Below are 22,433 nucleotides of genomic sequence, written 5' to 3' on the forward strand. Positions count from 1 at the left end.
CAACTTTTGGACCAGGGGCCAAGGAGTCATAGTTACATGACATTCTAAAATGCTTGTTTTCACTGCAATTCCCTAGCAGAGTTATGATACATCCATGGAAAATACAGGAGTCCATAAGCAAGTAATATCACTGACATTAATATGCAACAGGAAAAGATTTTGGGAATGGAGATAACAATAGCAATGCTTATTGGTGCAGTCCAGCAAATAGTTCAACCTCACACATAAACCACAAGTCTTGATTTAGCACTGGATAATAGCCATTACAAATTTATGAGTTTCCTATGCCTGTTTATTCTGTACATGAATACCATATTGATACATTCAATTAGATCTTTAAATGTATTATGTGCTCAAGTAAGTTTTGAGCAGTGAATAGCATGTCTTCAAATATCCAAAGAGAAATGTGTTACTAAAAATGACGCTGCCAAGTTAAATCACCAGACAGCCTTAACGCTGAACCACATATAGTAGGTTGCAGACAGACTTGTGTCAAGATATAAACTTAATTTACTTTTAATCGAACTAATAAAAAACAAACAAAATAATAATAAATGTAATTTGAAATGTATGTATTTGAATATTTGAATGTATTTGCAAATTAATTTTGGAAAGTGTTTTCACGTATTTGAAACTATCAAATACTTTAAACTATTTTGTTTAAAGTATTTGAAAGACAGTATTTTAGCCCAAGGATGTATAATTACTGTAATTTAACTTCTTAATAGGATTTAGCTCACAGTATACTTTCACAAAGTGAGTTGGTAATATTCTGCAAACACTTTACATTTTTTCATCATTTCGACAGTCTTCATGAACTTCTTACATTTTAAAAGCATTAATGTTTCAAAATGTTCAGTGAACAACAGACTGGCCTGAACACACAGCCTGCAATGTGAAAAATCTGCTGAGATCGCTAAAATGTGCAATTATTCAGATGCAAGTTTGCTCAGTACAGTTGCTCAATAACTGCGAATCAGAGGTTGATGCAGTTGTGGGGTGATGAGGTACATCATCATCATCATAGGTCTGCATGGGATGTGTTTTATTAGCCCACGAAAGTTGAAGGGCATTAAGATATCAACAGCATTTTAGCCCATTCACACAGATGAACCCCTTCAACCCCAATCTTGCCAATCATTGCCCATGTATGGGGTGTTCTATTTAAGGCTTTATAACTCCAGATGTGAGCATCACAGAAATTTGGAAAATAGCTTAAATGAAGAAAGACACTTCTACCGTTTAGTTTGAAATTACATACTGAGAGATCACATACTAAATTGTACATGGTACAAATGTCTTGCTTCATTTTAGCCATTTTTCAAGTCTCTGTGATGCTCACATCTGGAGTTATAAAGCTTTAAATAGGGTACCCCCTAAATGGGCAAGGATTGGTCAGATTTGGCATGTGCGCAAAGGGGCTAATAAGTGGCACTACAATACGAAAATAAATAAAAAGACCTCTAACTTCTCAAATGCTTGACTAATCAGGTTGAATCTTTGCATGTCATGACTTTGTGTCAGTCTGCCATTTGATGTGCAAAGATAAAGTCATATCTGAACAAATATGGCTGCCGTCAGCCAATCAGTTGTCAGTGGGCATGTGACAGGCTTAGCAATGCCTGATCAACATGAAACTCATATTTATTTTGACCTCTAAAATAGGGAATACCACATCACATTTTGGAACTGAGACTGACCATTCATGCACTATCCCTACAGCTTAAGAATTGGTCATTATTAATTTTGCATTCAGCTTGGATCCCCGTAATAACTGCTTGCAGGTATATACATACAGACGGGAGACAAATGAAAGGAAAAACCAACATAAAGTGTCTTAGTAAGGTGTTGGGCCACCACGAGCTGCCAGAACTGTACTTTGGCATAAAGTATACAAGTCATTGAAAGTCTGCTTGAGAGATGGAACACCATTCTTCCAAAAGATATTTCCTCATTTGGTCTTTTGATGATGGGGATGGAGAGCGCTGAGGGTCGGTCCAAAATCTCCCATAGGTGTTCAACTGGGTTGAAATCTGGTGACAGGCCATAGCATACATAATTTTCATACTCATCAAACTAGCCAGTGATTCCTCGTGCCCTGTGGATGGGGGCATTGTCTTCCTGGAAGAGAGCACTCCCTTCAGGAAATGTTTCATAATAGGATAAAGGTTATTATTCAGAATAACTGTATTGATTTGCAGTGACCTTTCCCTCTAAGTAGACCCAAACCATACCAGGAAAATGCCTCCCACAGCATAACAGAGCCACCGGAACTCCTCACTGTAGGGGTCAAGCATTCAGGCCTGCACCGTTCTCTTGGTGTACGCCACACATGCACTCGCCCACTTGTCGAGAATATGGTGAAGGATGATTATTCTGACTCTATCACTTTTGTCCATGTCTCTGTAGACAAGTGCCAGTGGTTTTTGCATCACGGAACTCTCAAATAGCATTTGTCTTTGTAATGAGGGGTTTATGCACTGCAGCCCTACTATAATATCCCTCTCTATGTAGTTATCGATGGACTGTTCTTGCTGACACAGTCTGATCAGGTCCTGTATTGACATTCTCAGTCACCTGAGGAAGAGTTGGTATTCTGTTGTTCCTTACATATCGCACTAATGCACAAGCATCACAGTCATCTAATGTGCACTTTGGACCACAATTTATGACCCTATTTACTGATGTCTTTCCCCTAAATGCAGATTTAATTTTATTCACTGTTCCTATTGAAACACTAGCCAGTTGAGCAGTCTTTGTGACTGAAGCTCCTGCCATCCATGCCCCAATATTGAACCCTCTTTCAAAGTCTCAAAGACTTTACTTCTTGCCATCTTCATCCAAAATCGAGGTCAACTGGGCCTGCTCAGCATTTTTATACATGCCACAGAGCATGATAGGATGTTAATTACTTAATTGTATTATTCATCTGCATACGTTATGTTTCAGATTTTTAAAAATAAATTACTGTGAAATGTATTTACCATTACTAGTTCCAGCGCACATATTTACAATAAATTGTATTCAAAAATTGTTCTTACATCCTTTCATATTTGTTCATACTGAAATTGTGGACAGCAATTTAAAATTCAATTGCAGTTTTAGCAAGACACTTGCAAAACACTGTAAAGTTGGGAGGCACAAGCATCCTCTGAAACTTATGAAGTCAACCAAGGAATTATTTTCCATTGTGCTACCAGCCAGCTGAGTTGCCACACCAAAGGATTGCTCAACTAATGCAGTTGGCAGAGCTAATAAAGTTGGCACAGGCATTTCACTGGTGTCGGGCTGACTGGGGTAGTTGTAATTAATAGATGATATTGATTAAATTATTTTCCCTGAGTAATGGTACGGGACTGTCACCCATAATTGTCACTGGCATGGTTTGCACAAGCTTTGATCTGGACAATGCATAGATTACTGCACTGATCACAATCCTTCACACCTTCTAGTATATTTTTTTTTTTAATGTGTGGAATTACTTTAAGATAAATGGATGACCTGAGCAAGTTGGTACAAAAGGCTTTCCCTGGGGCCCACTCTTGTACTTTGATGTCCTCACTCACACTGTTGTTGATTTACAATTTCAATTACAATATTAGACTTTTTGATCAATTATTCAATGGTATAGCTGTGTACCATGCATGGGTACAGTACTGTCTCACTCCTGTGGCAGGGTCAGATTGCAGGAGTAGGCCAACCTCCATGATTATTCAGGAAGAAAGCTTCCTTGGAATCTGTGCTCATTTCCTCTCTGACCAACCGGCATGAACCTTTCCCTATTCTGGCTGCTTCTGCCCACATCCCAATCCCACCCTCTATGTCACTGAGAACTTAACTGTTTCAACACTAGCAGGAAAGTGTGGGGAAATGGCAGTCTTTCAGCTCTGCAAACCCAAAGACTCATCTCTCCCCCCCTTCAAGCCTGCTGTTCATCACTTTGGTGCCAAGTTCACACAGACGGACGGTAGCTGTTAGGGTAGCTGTTACCTATAACTGTTTTAGTGGTTGTTATAATCAAAATATTAAAATACTGTATGTTGCTTGTTACTTTTTTCTTCCAGCCAGCACAAATTAATATCCAAACAGCTGTGAGTGCAACATGTGAATCACATTTGTGTGATTGATGACACCCAGGGGCACTGTCAATGATATATTTGCTTTACAATAGCCACTTAAGTGGTTAACTTAGCTCATCACATAATTGTAAGTCAAATTCAATTTAACTTTTCTGAAAAATAAGCCTAGAGAAAGTGTTTGTCATGAAAGTGACTGTCATATCCCTCACAATGTATACTACCTGGACAAAAGCATGTGGACACCTGACATCCAAAATCGCATCCAAAACTATGAGCATTAATATGGAGTTGGTCCACCCTTGGCTGCTATAACAACCTCCACTCTTCTGGCAAGGCTTTATACTGGATGTTGGAGCATTGCTGAAGGGATTTGCTTCCATTCAGCCAGAAGAGCTGATAGAGTGATATCAGGCACTGATTGGGCAATTAGGCCTGGCTTTCAGTTAGCTTTCCAACTGATCCCAAAGTTGTTGGATGGGTTTGAGGTCAGGGCTCTGTGAAGGCCAGTAAAGTTCTTCCTTATTGTTCTAGACAAAACCATTTTTATATGGATGCCGCTATGTGCCCAGGGGCATTGTCATGCTGAAACAGGCTAGGGCCTTCCCCTAACAGGAGGGGAATCACAGAATTGTCTAAAATGTGATTGTATGCTGCAGCATTAAGATTTGTCTTCACTGAAGCCTAGCCCAAAATGAGGCCAGGTGGTTTTCGATACTTTTGATCTTATAGCGTAGATTGATGCATCCAACCAAATACTTTCCCTGGGTTGTATTCTGTCATCAGAATGAGCTTGTTTTACTTTTTGAAAGATTTTGGCAAGTTAAAACAAAAATGGTCATAAATCCTTCATGTCCTCTAGAGAACTTGAAAAAAAAGAAACATACATATTATTGCCTCTGCTTTTCTTGGGAAGAACAGTGTCTGGGGTAAGATAAACAAACCACAAAAAAAAGGTTTGGGAAGTCCATTGTTTTTCCAACAGAAAATGGGAGGTTTTCTGAATGGCTGATGACATTGCCCTGCATTCAGGACAGTTACCGCCAGGCCCCCGCTCATTGGCAAGCAGGAGCAAGCCCTGTCACTTTATGAAGTGGAAAGTTTAATGAAGTGGCCAGTGAGAGAATGGTGGGGACAGTTCTCCGAGCACAGATGGCCCTTTGTAAATTCTGACACCTGCCAGCTGCTCTGTTGCCCGAACGATGTCAGTGGGGAGAACCGGGAGACCCCCGTCTCCTAAGCTGCCTATGATGGCTAGCGGTGACCTCGTGACCCCTGGTGTCAAACTGGCTAGGGAGAGTTTTCCTTGCTCAGTGGGTCTCCATCTTCTGTTTGTAGGTTTCATAGCAAATACAGAATGTCCTTTATTGGCTATCCATCCTTATGGTCTTCCTTTTTCCATAATTATTCTGTCTATGCTGATTTTTCATAGAAGTCGATGTCAGTGATATGCATTATTTCACATTTGTGAATTATTCTAGCTAAAAACAATTCTTTGTTTTGTAAATTGTCATTTGTATTCTGTTTCTGTATCCTCAAATACCTCTATACATCACTCTGGCTAAGAGGGTCTGATAAATAAATGAGCAAATATTAGCTTTGGACCTTACGCTTGGCCTTTATTTTCTGGAGGTCTGGAAGCTGTCACAAACTAAATTTAATTGAGCATTACTGGGTGACTTGTGTAACAGCTTTGCCTAATACCTACTGGACAGAGTTTGACAGGCAGTCTTCTTATTTCTCTCAAAACTGGCAAGGCCACTTCCATGATAATTTATTTTCATGCAAATGGATTATCTCCCTAAGCAAAGCATTTAATTTACTTCTGCTTGTTTTCTCATTGAAAGTAGGTCAGAAAAAAATGTCACAGTATCATTTAATATTTGGTAGTTTTCGTAGGCTTTGGTATATTGTATGCATGTTCATGAGAGAGTTAATTAATTGCTTTTATTGTATTATAACCACTGTTTTAAAGCATTCTCATATTGCCATTATTCCATATTGGCAGTATTACTCAGTAAATCACACTGGACCAGGCATTTGGTACATTCATGTCAAGATTCGGAAGATTATGATTTTCAGAAGGAGAATACTTAATGAAGCTGGCTTTGCCTTTATTCCTTTTCCATGCCAGCTGACATTTTAACTTACTCTGAATATATTGCTAATTAGTTTGTTTGTAAAGTACACTCCATTAGCTGCATTTAAGTGATCACCTCCCCTGTCCCAGATAATCTCATTATTATTAAAAAGAAGTTGCAATTAAACAGTTTGTTCCCTGTTTAGTATTATTCCTACCAAAAAAGCTTTAACAAAGCCATTGTTAAAACACAATGAGTATCACATGTGAAAGTTGTGTGTTTAATCAGCTGATAAGTCCCAGACTGAGACTAATCCTGCATGTATGAATTTATTTAACTCTCCAGCTGAGATTATTTTAAGTTGATGGATCATAAAGTGATGTTCTTTCAGAAAAGGTGGTGCATAGCAATGTTCTGGCATTGTAGCTATGTGGCAATGCTGTTACAATGTCATGGAAATGGTGGAGGAACTTTATGTGCCAGTGTGGTGTGTGTTATATGTGGAAGTTTTGATCCCATCCCCAATGCAGGACCCCTTCCTGGACTGGTCAGCTGTCCTTGGCATGTAGCAAAATGCTACCTGTTGAGATACCGGACTTGCTGCCCATTCACCCCAAGTTGCAGTGGGAAACAGCTGGAACAGATGGAAATAGCTCTGCATATCCCTAACAACAGAGTAACAGAATGTGACAGGTTGTACTGTTTGCACATTAATTATGGAATGACCAATCATAAGCTGTGCTTTAGGTCACTGATATTTGATCCTAGCCATTGCAAATTCCACTGGACATGAAACAATAATGCAAAGGGTATTAATCTTTTTAAAAAATGCTAATCATAAAGAGTAACATATCACAATAACTGATATATGTTGTGGGATGTATATGATGCGTGCATAGTGGCACCTGGGGAGGAAAGGAGCTGAATGGGGGAATTGAGTTTCCTTTGTCTTTCTTTTGTTTACCTTAGCATTGCATATCTCTAAGGTAAATCTACCTGGCTTGTTGGGTCTGTTCAATTTTAAGATTAAACATACATTTATTTATTATTTTTACTTTTTTCTAACAGAACATGCCCAACTGCATCACAGTTTGGTACGGCAGCTGTTCTGCCTCGGACCGGAAAGCACTTCAGAGGGTGGTGAAAACCGCCCAACGCATCACCAGCACTCCACTCCCAGCAATTCAGACTGTCCAGCACATGCGGTGTCTGCGGAAGGCACTCAGCATCGCCAGGGACACCTCTCACCCCAGCCACAGACTGTTTGCCCTCCTTCCCTCTGGGAGGTGCTACAGGAGCCTCCGTTCTAGGACCAGCAGGCTCAGGAACAGCTTTTTCCCCTCAGCTGTCACCTTGCTGAACTCTGCACCACGGTGACAGCCCCCCCCCCCCCCCCCCCCCCCGCCACCCCGGATACCCCCACCTGGCCCCCCCACTCCCCCCCCCCACTCAACTTACTCCAATGACTGAACCTTGCTCTGCCGCACCTTGCTAATAATATATTTATCATATTAATACCGATCCACTGTCTATACTGTTTATAACTGTCTATACTGTTTATACCACATTGTATTGTATTCATATTTATCATATTGTATTCATATTTATTCACTTATGTACATACACCTTACTGCACTTTACTGCTTCTTTTGCACTTCTGGGTAGATGCTAACTGCATTTCATTGTCTCAGTACGTGTACTGTGTGCAATGACAATAAAGTTGAATCTAATCTAATCTAATCTAATACCCATATAATACTCCGCTTACACAGATTAACTATGAATTGCCATCGCCTAGTATTGATGAATGTCAAAGCAACACCATCTTGTCATCTGTTTTAAAAATATCCTTCTTCAGAACTAGAGATTTCTATTTTTGACATTAAGTTACTGACAGATGGGAATGAGCAGAAACCCAATGTTAGCAAAGCTTGTTTTCAATGGGCCTGGTTTGTAGTTAGCTAATCAACAAAGATTGTTTTCCTGCCTTTGGTCATAGTCAGTGCAGTAGCATCTTTATAATTATATGTTTCACAAAAACATAGCCTTCTTCAGTGTAAGTGATTGCGTCACAGCAGGATGTCAGTAATCGTGCACACTTAATCTGCATTAAATGCATTTTGAGTAAAACATTCCTTGCTCTGAAGGTAAATGTTTTTGTTAAACAGATTAAAAGATGGTGTTGCTTTGATACTATACGTTCATGGTATGTAAGCTAAGCTAAACGGTGGACATGGTCTGTTAATGAGCTAGCTAATTAACAGTGTAAAGCCTGTTACAGCACGGTCTAGGTCAGACCATAACAGTGAAAAGGAAAATGGAAATGAATGAAGAATCATAAAGGCTGATTCATACTTTCCGCGTCCGCGTGTCCGCGAGGGTCCGCTTTGGTCCTCGTGACGTAAATGTCGTCATCCGCCCATGTCCGGAGGGTCCGTGCGGACCCCTATGCGGACGTCCGCGCACAGCCCAAAATTTGTGACCGCACGGACTGTACGCATAGCAAGCACGCCGACAGCGCATGCTCCAGATGCTCCAGATAACAAAATTTAATGGATGCTTGTTTTGAAGACAGTTGTGCGAGGAGATCCGCCGTTACCCACATTTATATTGTCTATCTGGGCATTCATAAAAATATTCTTTCACCACTCAAAAACCGTATTCCGTTATAGCAACAAGACAAACCCAACAATAGCCCTAAGAATAGCCCTAACAGCAGTGAAAACGCTGCTGACTGTATAACGAAATAAACGAGACGAAGTTTTTTAAAATTATACCATGTCATTCTACAGTCAATATCTGGGACTAAATATTGAATAAATATACAACCTTCCCATTGGTTTTAGGCGTAGAGATGTCCCTTTTGAGACTGAGGGGTCATATATTGTCTTGGACAATCCGTTTGCAAAATACACACGCATTTGTGATGTCTGGGTACCTTCCAAAATAGCTGTGCGTAATACCACATCTGTTGTTTACGGCGTTGTTGCACTTTTTAGTACAGTCTGGCTTAATTGACAATTCATTTATTCAGTAGGTGAGGGTATAAGCTTTCTAACGATGTATAGCATGTCTAGTTTTGCTTTTGGAATAGCGTTTTATAGGTCAGCGTAACCGAAAATTTTCTTATCATCGGATTCACTTATGCATTCACTCTGTGGTAATGGAGTGTAGATCAGAAAATGCGCATGCGTGGAACGCCAGACCGACGCAGATCTCAATTGTAGTATGAATGGAACCGGGTGCACATCCGCGCGACCGGTACAAGTCCGCAGCTGTCCGCGGACGCGGAACGCGTAAAGTATGAAACAGCTTTAAGTCGTAACACAGCCACAAGTCCTACAAGGTCCAAGCCACAAAAAAGGCATTTATCATGGTTTGACACATATGTACAAACCTAAATATAAGAAACCTAAAAAACACAAATTTAAAAGATGACACAAAGGAAAGGTATTGTACATCAAAGGAAAAATGGCATATTTTGAATTAATTTGAATACCGAGCATGGTTCATTGTCCCCCTCTCTGTGGGTGTGATCTTGTTTTAACATGGATGCTGTCAGGTCCCGTATCACAAAGGAAGGGACTTGAATTTTTAATTTACAGTGCTATTGTTCAATCCAAGTTAAGACTTGGCATGACTGTAATTTTTGGGATTTATGATTGGGGTAGAGCTTTTCATAACTTTTCATGAGTAAAATGACTGAGATCTAAGGAAAGAAATTAAAACAGGAGTGTCCAGTCTTTGTTCTGTATGTATAGGAGAAGATAAGCTCCTCAGAGGCAAGTCTGAAAATTTGTCTCTGTTATTTGCCTTTCGGCCAAAAGAGGTAAATTTTTCTGCCATGATTTATAACAAAATGAGATTCAAAATAATGATCTTTACTGTTCTCTTGTTAATATTTTGCCATTGTTTCATTCATGTTAATTATTACTATTCATTTTAATACTGAACTGTTTGAAAAAATATTTTTTTATACCTAACTGTAACTGCCTCCACAGATGTATGTTACTATTAATTATCAAGAGAAATCTTTAATACAGGAGATTTTTTTTGTTGTTCAAATGTAATTACAGTTCAGATGTGACATTGCAGAAGCATATCTAAAAATCAGAATTTGAAACCAGGAATTAACAGTTCTGCTTTCATTAAATCATCCAGCTGAGCCCTATTTGTTTTGGAAAGATTTTGAGATAATTATGCTCCTTCAGTTCTTATACTTTAGACACCTGTATCAATCCAAGTGATCTGTTTGTAAGACATTTGTTTCAAACAACACACCCAAATTTCTGAGATTCCTTTCTCCTGAACTGATGGGTGGATTTTGGCACCTCTCTTGTAGAAGTTTGTGATGTAAACAAATCTGGTGTCTTAAAGCAAATGAGTAATGGGTATTAGAAATGGAGCAATCAAGCCTGACGGGCCATCATCATCACAGGACTACTGACAAGTGTCTGTAAACACGGACTACTTGAGTTACTGCTTGGCAAGAAAAACACCTGGGAAATGCTGTCAGCCCTACATCTGCCTGAAAAAGACACTGTAAAATAGCTAATAATTTATTATCCCAAATTTATAAATATTATTTCATGGCAAACAGGAAGTTTGTTCATCCCAGAAAATTGTTATCTCAAACTTATGTGCCTGAATTCATTCAAGATTTTTGCTTAACTTTGTGCTTGACTCATAAATGAATTAAACTTTTTAATCACTCTCACAGTTTGGCAGGTTTAGCAATCAGCAAAATGAACTAAATTATTTGTAAACAAAATGGCAAGTGATCAGGCCTTAAGGTATTCCAACTGCTGACTAAATAAGGGAAGGTGTAGTAACTGCGGTCATCTTACACTACTTCAGTGATGCAGTAGTCTTGGTCTGACACGTCAGACTGGTTACAATGTTGTCCTGGCAGGCTTCTGCTTTTGAAGCACTCAAAGTGAGGCTTTCCCCCAGCAGAAAGTAGCAGAACCACTGGGGAAATTCTGGTGACAGCTGGTAGGCTGACTCTCTTCCTGCAGATTTCATAATCTACTCACCCAGGTCGAAGCGAGCGCGCACTCCCCGAGGTCAAAGGTTGTGCTCCCTTTCCCAGGAATCCATCCAGCCAGAACAACTTTCGCCTTAAACAGGAAGGGAGGGCATTGCCCATATGTTGTCTTCACTCAGGGAAGGCCCAGGTCAGAGTTTTTTGTTGTTTTTTTCATCAGGGCTTGATGGGGTAAATTCAGTGTCTGGAACAGGAATGTGAACTGTTCCCTTAGAAGTAGAAGTGAGCTGTAGAAGAGAAGCATCCCACTACTTCGCCGTGGAAAAAAAAGCAGGGTTTAGATCAAAGCCCACCCAGTCATACAGGGTCCGTCACAGGCCACAAAACAGACACTTAAGGGGGGCCGGGAGGTATTTTTTCTGGATAAGGGCTGGATCATCACAGAGAGCCAGGGACATTGACCTAACGCTATCCATCTATGGGTAAAACTGCTGCCAATCAGAGAAAAATGAGGCAGAGGCTAGAAATACTTATAAATATACTTAGAAATATATATTCAATCAAAGTTTTAGACAATCACATAAGTCCTGTTTAAAATTGTAATGGAGTGATATACGGAGGTGCTTGCATAAAAATGGAAATTGTTATTGTTCTCAGCATACATTGTGTCCTTATAGATATTTTGTTTGTATTCATTTGATATTTAATGCAGATTAATTCAATTAGCATTTCAACATTCAGATAATGTAATTAATGTATTATAATACAGTCTCATATCCATTTATGTGTGTTTATTTTTTCATTTTGTATGTCCCATCTTGACCAAGATAAAGTAATTAGTTAGAAACACTACTTCTTCTTCTTCTACTACTACTACTACTACTAATAACAATAATAATAATAATAATAATAATAATAATAATAGCGTGTGGCATAAATAACCATTTTGATCACGCTGAATGTATGTTTTCCCGCTCTGATTATCTAGCATTGCAGTGTTTATACACCTGGGTGCCATAAAACCTGAATTCCTCTTTGTCAGGCCCATGTGTTGGCCGTTTGCTCATGACAGTGGAAGTGTGAAAAATTCCTCTCATAGTGCTTTGAGGTGATAAAGACACCTGTAAAACAAATTTAATGCTTAAAATGTCCTTCATCCATTAACTTGATATTTACACTGGATGTTCTAAAATGGAGCCAGTTGGTTAATGAATGTCCCCTAAAGGAAGTTTACAACCACTCTACTAATATACTGCAATTTGGGAATTATAAGCAACTCATAGTCATAGGTATCATCAGTAATACCTACAGCCATCCTGTGGTATAATCCATTGCCTGTGTTTGAGTTGGTGACATTCGCAGCTTTGAGCAATGTACTGTGCATTTGTCAGTTGTAATTCCCTGTTTCACAATCTGAACTTTGCTAAGCACTGAACGTGTGTGAGGTCTTAGCCCTTTCATGCCACCTGAGTGTTTATTAGCCCATCTGGACTAATCATTTACTCCACAGGCCCAGGTCAGTAGGTATTGGCTGTGATGGCAAATGTCAATTAGTCACAGTTAGTAGGCTGTGGTGACACTAAAGCTGGCAGTATACTCAGTAAGAAGAAAGAACTTCAGGATTGAGAACCACCGGCGAACATGTCCACGAACACTGTTGCCGTTTAAAGTCACTCCACGCCGCTGGGGCGTGAATAATTACGAATAATTACGAGGCAGTTATGAACCGGGGCTGGAATCTCAACCAGACCTCTGCCTTGTGGCTACGCCATGGATATATAAAGAGAAGGGCTACGCGAGATCACAACACAAAACAAAAAGTTTAAAGTGGCTTTAGTTTATGTAGCTATACAAAAGAAGAAAAAAAGGCCAAGAAGATGGTACGTTCGCCCTCTAAATCAGAGTAGGACGGAGAATGGAGAGTTTTGTCTGTACATTCGGCAAATGCGAGTTTAGACGAGGGGGTTTACTTTCTCTTATTTACGATGTGTGCTAGGTGTTTTGATGACGTGCTGCAACGAGTAGCACCATTCATCAAACATGCGGGAACTCTACAGAAGAGAGACTGGCGTTGACTCTCCGTACATTAGCATGTGAATTCAGCCCTCTGAACTCTCAACCGTGACGTAACCAACTATGTGATATTTGGACCAATAGCTGAGAGGGGGAAGTAGGAGAACAAGAAAGAACTTTTCTAAAGGTTCTCCCTGGAGGCCGTCGCACACTGCACTGTACGAACACACAACACCGCATCTTTTTGTTCGTCAGTTGTTCTGATTGCTTTGTTTTGCTCAAAAAGTTCTACTTCGTACAAAGTATACGGCTTACTTAAGGTGGCACAAGTATTCTTTAGACTATTCTTTAGACTGCTCAATTAATTTATTTGAATGCATTATTCTCCTGATAATATTTGCAGTCATCTTCAATTGTCTGAGGGCTGTGCAACCAGGCAGCTTAACATCTGCACTGCTCTTCAAAAAAAATGCAAGAGAGGAGGCTGGTATTAGTAGTCAGTTGCTTGCAGCCGGTAAGTGACAGCACAAGTGTATCACTCAGAAACTGCACTCATGGGCATAATAGTTATCAAACATCCACAGGGGCAGCAAGCAGAACACAGATGCCTGGGCAGCCAGGCAGCTAGTATCGCAGAGCATCTGGGCAGCCAGAGGTTGTGTCATTTAAATGTTTACGCGCATGACTAGACAATTTAACCCTGGCCAGGTGATGGGTTGTTTCTTAGGTCATGAGGCAGGCAGGATCTTACTGCCTTGTGAAATGATCCATGCCACACCATTTCCCTTATGTCCAACACAAACTGACTGGGATTTCTGCTTGTGCCTGTGAAGAGTGTGTCTTAGGTGCCCTGAAACATTAGGATGAGTTGCAAGAAATATATGTTTTACCATCTCTCTCTATTTATGATCTATGGAATTTACATACCCCTTATTTCAAAAGTGAACCAAATTGATTTTGGCTGAATGTGGGTCTCCATGTCATCAATTCCTGTGTACAATGCAAACACCAGCGGGACAAGTGGAAAGTAATAGTCAGATTATACCATCTGAATCTCTGTCCAGAACATTGACTTTAAGTACTTCGACATATCTCTCCTATGCGGAAAACACACTGGGCCTTTATCAGCACAGAAATGCATCCTGATGAGGACGCAGCGCGGGTTGAAACATTACTCTTTGTGTGGTGAACAAATATTTTCTGGGTGTAGTAATCATGGTATGCGTACTTTCTCATTTTCATGTGTTACCTCTGTACTGTAGCTACAGTATTTATCTGGGTGTGTGTGTATTTTGTATTTTCTTTTTGTATTTTTTCATAATTTTTCCACAGGTGTACATCAAGAACATCCACCCATGCTTGAGAATCATCACCTAAAAAGTGATAGTACACTATAAGTGATATTCAGCAGAAATGCCAACTTAATTTTCACAGTTTTTCATAGTTTTTCAACAGACCTCCACCAAATGAACTTCTTGCTGGTCAGAGGAAACAGCCATGAACGGTGCGCTACACCCAGGCTGTCCCCACATACGCCCTGTTCCCACCCACTGTCAGGGCTGCCGTTATGAAAAGGGAACAGGTGCGAGGCAGGTGCCTGGACGCAAGTACATTATGCATGAGGAGGCCCACCGCCTTTCTGCTGTGGTCATGTTGCGGTTCAACAGCCTGGCAATGTAGAATGTCATTACACCCTAGCTCCAAAACTCATTATGCCTGCAACACTGGGTCTTTCATTAAAAGCTTGTAATGGGTTTAAATGGCTAATGAGTGCTTTAATATATAATTCATGCTCAGTGATAATTGATATTCATCAGTATGGTAAGGCAGGGAGGAGATGCCAGCACTGCCTATGGCATAGTGTCCAAAGAGCATTTTAAGCAATGCATCAAACTTTAGTTCTATTACAAAGAGATAATCCGCTTCCCAAATAAAAATGAATGAAAAATGAAAAAAGTGAATGCTCAGCCTTTTTCCTGACAATAGAAAACAAGAAGAAAACAGGTTTGTGAAAAAAATACCAGTAATCATAATTACTCAACGCTGTTCACTGATCTCCACTATTGTTCTTTGGCTGCAGTAGTTCTGAGGGGACTCAGTGATATGATCTCTTGTTGCCATCTATGGGCGAAGATGAAAATGACATGCTGAAGGTCTTGTGGCACGGACAGAAGACTAATTCAAACAATGCTGTTGTTAACTCCTTAAATTTGTTTGAACCTTTCTCCGACAGGAAATTAATTCGTTTTTTCTGACACAAACAATCGCTGTAAGGAATATCCTCTTGATTCTTGATTAATGTTCAAGCATTAATTGTTATTTACAGTTATGTTGTAGATGAAGTATTTTATTGTAGATACATGAAATTAGATTTTAGATATCCATAAATCATTTATCGATATGCACAAGCAAATCTTAAAGTATTTACAGCTCTGTTATCAAAATGTATGCCAATGCACTGCAGAAAGCAACAACTCAGTTGCTGATGCTAACAAACCGAATAGCAAATATGTACAGTAAACTTTCAGACTGGCTGCTAAAGTGTTACATATCTCTTAAAACTGATTACACATATATAAATGAATTTAAATTGATTTTTATTCGATATCAGACACTTTCAATAATTTTCCATAGCTTATTTCATCAGTATTTCATACATTATGAAGTTAAACAAAACAGTTTATAGATTTTGGCCAATTCAACAGAAGGAAGATGTAATGAAATTCACCTCCAGCATTCTACTGCATGACATCTGCTGCATGGCTTCACTATGGCCAGTAACTGGACTCCCTTTAACTCCCCCTTCCAGTGTACATATTATAGGCCAGCCATTTTGTGCCAAAGGGGCCTGTGCTCTCCAGGTGACTAAATGAACTAGTCTTTGTGAAATATGCATGAGTCCTTGCCATTGTGTAACCACTGTAGATCATGTTGTTGTTTTCTAAGGTACCTGAGATCATTACACAAGGATTGTTTGTCCTTGCCTCAGGTTTATTGTGGCTGACACGTCTTTAAAAGATGGTAATGCAAATGATTGGTTAATGATAAACACTACAGGGTCATGTAATAGAACTGGAGGCCCCAGACCACAGATGAGATATCTGACACTGTAAAAGAGTTATATCTACTGCTGCTTCCAGTGAATGGAGGGGTTAAACAGGAGGGGTTAAACTTTGGCAGATGTAATATCCCAACATCCACGTCATGTCAAGTTTATATATAAAAACTTGACATGGGATATTACACCTGCCAAAGATAGCTTACTGTTTAACTCCTCCATTCACAATGATCCTACTGCTAAAGCAACAAAGGTCTTTTCAAAGCCAAAAACTGGAAAATACTTGACTGACCATGTCATTCACCATATCTGAATTAATTTGAACATTTGTTTCATATGTTGAAGAGAAAAAACTAGCCCAGAAACAACAGGAGCTGAAGATGGCTGCAGTACAGGCCTGGCATATTATCACCAGAGAAGATACTCAGCACCTGATGATGTCTATGGGTCACAGACTTCAAGCAGTCATTGCATGAACTGGATATAGTACAAAGTACTACACATGACTACCTCAATTTACATAACATTACATTACATGTCCCAAAAATTATTGTGCCCTGAAATAGGGGGGGGCCTATGGATGCAATTTTTACACCCTGAAAGAAAAATGTATAAAAATACTCTTTAGTAAAAGTTGCGAATGTGCACTTTAACCACATGTGAATTGTTTGGTTACAAATCTGAAATTGTGGAGAGCAGAGACAAATCAAGAAAAAAATATGTATTTGTACCAATCGTTATGGATCTCACAGTATACAGGGCAATAGCATTTGGCCACCTGTTTTGAAGTTTTTTTAAACTTCAGCTGAAGAAGAATTTAGGTCAAGGATCTCGCTCATTTTCTCAGACAATATTTAACTTAGCACTGTAAAATTAGACTTCAAACAGCTCTGGCATGTCAGTAATCACCTGTTTCAATTACATTCATAACTTAATCAAGATAATTTATGCTGGGTTTTTATTAGCACTGCCATGAATTACTGTACATCAAAACTTCCATGAAACCTACTGTTGCAAATCAATGTAGTGGCCTGTGAATTAAGTTATGTTCATTGTTTTACAGTATTGCAATGGAATGCATTTATCTAATTGACAACTGACCACTCACTCCATTTGACCAATATTAGGTTGTCTTACATGAAATAAATGAAAAGTTTAATAAAATTGTCCATAGCCTATTTATGCATTAAAAACAAACAAAAAATGAAATAGCAAATAGCCTACTATACAGACCAATCTGGTATGTGCTTATAAATGAATGCTTGTGATCGGGTGGCTGTTTCTTTTCCATAAATAATTTGCCATAGGTCTGAATTGCACGCATGCAATCCTTAAATGGTGACTGTAGCAGCAGTGTACTAAAAGAGATTGACCGTGTTACATTTATGATGCGTTACATTTATACCGACTCTCCCCTATAACCTAAGTGAAGCTAACATGGATGATGTTAAACTGTGCTCAAAACTATCTGACTATAAGTTTCACTGTCTGACCACAAAATTTGTTGAATAGCCGTTTATAGATGTACTACATTTCACTCAAATATACACAAAAATGTTATGGGTAACAAGCATGACCCTATTTACAGCTTGTCACTAAAACATATTTCCCACTTAAATAAGAGCAGCGGTAATTTGACAAGCCACTGTTTATTTGTGAGTCCCGCGGACAAAGTGTTAACTGTCAGATATGGTTTTGAGTGTCACATTTGCCACCTGGTGGTGGTTGTGCAAAAAACAAGTAGTTCCTGTGGAGAAAAAAAAAAGATCTATATATAGTGGTTTAGGGATTACACACACACACACACACACACACACACATATATATGTATATGTGTGTATATGTATATATGTATATATATATATATATATATATATATATATATATACATACATACACACACACTCCTGGGCAAAAAAATGGCAAAAAATGAAGCTTTTAATGGTCTTAACAATAAATTATTGGTCAGAAAATTAGAAAGAATTAAACAAATGCACTCCTGAGACCTCATGTGCCACCATTTGCTCATTTACTTTTGCTGCAGTGAACTGTTTGGGGAAAAACAAGAAACAGGGAAATTCACTTATACAGTAGACAAATTAACATAATGTCAAATAAAAGAGTCATGTTTTGTATTCAATTGCATTTCATTTGCATGCCATGACTTCCGGATGTCTGTGACTTATCAACATTAACAGAGTCTGGATATCTTATTTTCAGGTTGTCCTACATGCGATACAAAAACTCTTTGCATTTGAATGGATCTCCATGGGAATTGGGGGGTGGGACTAGATTCAGCTGTAAATTATGCTGATACAGTATGGAACACATTTGTTGGCTGAATGGCTTTAAGTCATCAAGGGTCCAAGGTATCAAATGAGCCTCAAACCACCATGCTGCTGCCAGATATGCAGTAGATACTACAAGCATTGTTTCTCCTGATTAATTTCCCTGTTGAACTCAATGGAAAAAATATTCAGGAGAAACATTGCTTGTAGTATCTACTGCAGCACGGTAAGGGTTGTGTTGTGTTACAGACCAGAGGCGAGGTAAGTGGGAGGCTATCCTCCTACCTCTGGATATGAAGGTGGTGTATGACACTAGGATCAACCCAGGGGAGCTCCTCAATACAGAAGGGGAAACTCATCACCACCCACTGAATGGATTTTAACATTTTTCTTGATGGGTCTCACATGTACATTGATGGAAACTGTCCACGGCCTGGGTTATGGTAATCAAAGATCCTGAAATGTATACAGCTTCTGTTAATTCAGAAAACTATACAGTTCATTTAAGTGCACAAGCTGAGTTGGTAGCTCTTACTAAAGCATGCTAGCATGAGGAGGATCAGCAGGTTAGCCTCTACATAGACAGTAGATATGCATGGGGGGTGGTGCATGATTTCATGAAAAGTTTGAACCATTCAGAAACCATGATCCTGTAATGCAACCAGCTTACGCTGTTTTGCTGCTTTGCCTGGATACAGGCATGGACACTAGTGCCAGAGATAATGCATATACTCTGACTAAGGGACTCATTTCACAGGCAAGGTAAAGAAAAAATATGCACTGGTAAAGAGTGATCACTTTTCAAGGTCACAGCAGCTCAAAGGGGGGAGCCTGAAAACTTTGTCCCTGAACTACATTCAAGAGACTGGGTCTGCATCAAGAAGCATGTTAAGGATTTGTTTGAAGCTGCATGGACTGGACATCAATAAGTGCCTGTCGACCTCCACTGCAGTGAAGATTGAGGGATGTGACACGTTGGTCCACCGTTTCAGGTAAAGCCTGCACCTCATCCAGAGGATTTAAAACTGTTACTACAACCCCATTTTGTTACAGCTGTATTATACAATAAGGCATACATTTTTCTCTCAGCATGAAAGCCCTTGCAATGTATGTAATTTAAAAATATTAACATCTTTTGGATGCATTAACATCTGTTCTGAGGTGCTCAACAGCTAATTTGTACCCTTACCCAAACCAATTTGCAGGGGCCTGATACAACTGCAGTGATGTGCTAGTAACCTCTGCTGACTGTGAAGATGAGATCTTCTCTAATTCAGATGATGTGTATCATCCTCAGCATCCTTTGTGGAGGAATGGCTTTCTGGATCTACCTGAATGCTGAGAAACAAGCACCTGTTGATCATCAGAGGTGGAACCTTCTGGAAAACACTTCCTACCAGACCTCTCTGCAATATGATGAATGTGTCTTATTGCACACACCTTCCACTGAGCATGCAGGGGGATGCCGTAATGGTGAAAATACCATTAGATTGGTGTTCTACAACAATGTGCTTATCAAGGTGTAATAAATGTGCTATTGTGTAAGAGGAAACTTGAGTAAAAGCTGGAAGACAACTGTAGCTCACAGGGCTTATGTGCGGGAAACTGAAGGTGATTGTAAGGTTGGAAGAGATGCCTCAATGTATAAAATACAGGCCACCACTATGGCAGGTCCAGTTGAGTTTTAAAAGATAAATAATACACACATTAAAACATATTGGGGTTATACACAATGGTACATACACTGCCTGGCCAAAAAAAAGTCACACACTCTAATATTTTGTTGGACCGCCTTTAGCTTTGATTACGGTGCGCATTCGTCGTGGCATTGTTTCGACAACCTTATGCAACGTCACAACATTTATTTCCGTCCAGAATTGCATTAATTTTTGGCCGAGATCTTGTATTGACGACGGGAGTATCGAACCACTCCGCAAAGTCTTCTCCAGCACATCCCAAAGAATTTCAATGGGGTTAAGGTCAGGACTCTGGTGGCCAATTCATGTGTGAAAATGATTCCTCATTCTCCCAGAACCACTCTTTCACAATTTGAGCCCAATGTCGTCCTGGATATGCATCAGGGAAGAAAAAATCCATTGACGGGATAACCTGGTCATTCAGTACATTCAGGTACTCAGCTGACTTCATTTTATTGCTGCATAACGTTGCTGAGCCTAGACCTGACCAATTGAAACAACCTTAGATCATAACACTGCCTCCAGAGGCTTGTACAGTGGGCACTGTCCAAAAAAATCCATATAGTGACTTTTTTTTGGCCAGGCAGTGTAGATCAATGTAATAACTGTGAACATGCCAGAAATGTGGCATATTAGGTTAACAGGGGCATTCTACCCTATATGAGTTGAAGCTGACATTGAGGAAATAATTAAAATATATCTGGATAAATATGTGCGTATTTTACACAAGACATCTGCCGTACCAACAAAACCCACATGCCTGGAATTAGTTGAACCCCCAGAAGGTCGAATTTTAGCTGATCAAAGACCATGTGACATGATTGATGATGCCCATATTGCTTCCACACACGTGAATTGTAGTACAGCATTAGATACCTTTCAAGTATACAAACCTTACAAGGTGGCTAGCGGACAAATTGGAAGATCTGAATCATAGCCAGGATGTATCTGACACGTATTCATATTCAAGCACTATTGGATGTTAAGGGTTATTCTGACTGGGTGGCTCATCAATCAGAACTGGGGTTAGGGGAATTGATGAAGGTACACAGGGTTCAGTTGGGGCAGTGGGCCAGTGGCAGGGGCTAGGGCTAAGATAGCAGACAGCATTAATAATGTACACTGGCCAAAAGTTTAAATACACCTAGGCTAAAGATATTCAAACTCAGTTTTTCTCTAATCGATTGTTTTAAAATTACCCCTGATGTGAACAAAGTAGATGCCCAAATTGACTTGCCAAAAGAAATGTATGGTAACATTAAATGTGCAGAGTTGTGAAAAACTGAGTTTGAATATATTTAGCCTAAGTGCATGTAAACTTTTGGCCTCAGCTGTAGATGCTGAATGTGATCACATAGAAACTAGGTTCCTGGCTATAGATTTGTTAGATCAAGCCCGCCAGGAATCCTTAAATCTGCGCCTGGACCAGGGTCCTGGGTGGTTGTGGAGTGTTATCCACAGAATAGTACCGTATATGCTCATCCTATAATACAACCCTCATATGCAGAAGAGTTCATTACTGTTTTATATTGTAGGGATAAACCTGCACCACACCTATCTATTCTGGTGATTTGGCCGCAGTTTGAGTCCCACTCGGTGCTGAAGGCTTGGAGCTTCCAGTCAATGGGGAGGGTGGAAGTCACGCCGTTCGCCTCAGGCACCAGGGGGATTGGAGCAAGATTATGCTTCCACAGGTCAGTACTTTAGGCTGTTTTTGGGAGATTGGACATTGCATCCAGTGTGGGATGTTGTGACTGTGCAGCATGCTGAAGGAGTTTCGCAAATGGATGTTATCCAGTGGTGTGTGGTCACCGAAGCGCTGGTTCTTATTGTCAGAGGTCATGTATGCCCCACAAAACCTGCATTTTTCCTGGAGGCTGTACATCACCATAGGTGGGTTCCATATTTCATCTATCTCCAAGGTCTGCATTCTCACATCTCGGTGAACAATGAGTTGGTAGTTGAGGGGAATCGGTCTATCCAAAAAGGTGGTTCAATTAAGCCAATTCTCAAACAATCAAAAGGGCAACTGGAAATAGCAAAAAATTGTGGTATGGGGTAATAGCAACAATCGGAGGTATGGGGTTATTAGACATAGTAGTGGGAACTGCATGACGTAGAATACGTAAACCCCAACATCAAATTCTATCTCTGCAGACTGGTGTTTACCATGCAGAAACTCCTCTTCCAAATTAAGGTTAGTTCAACAGAGCTTGGGTCTGTTTAACTAAGG

Source organism: Anguilla anguilla, chromosome 2 (genome assembly GCF_013347855.1).
Source record: "Anguilla anguilla isolate fAngAng1 chromosome 2, fAngAng1.pri, whole genome shotgun sequence".
NCBI classification, from domain to species: domain Eukaryota; kingdom Metazoa; phylum Chordata; class Actinopteri; order Anguilliformes; family Anguillidae; genus Anguilla; species Anguilla anguilla.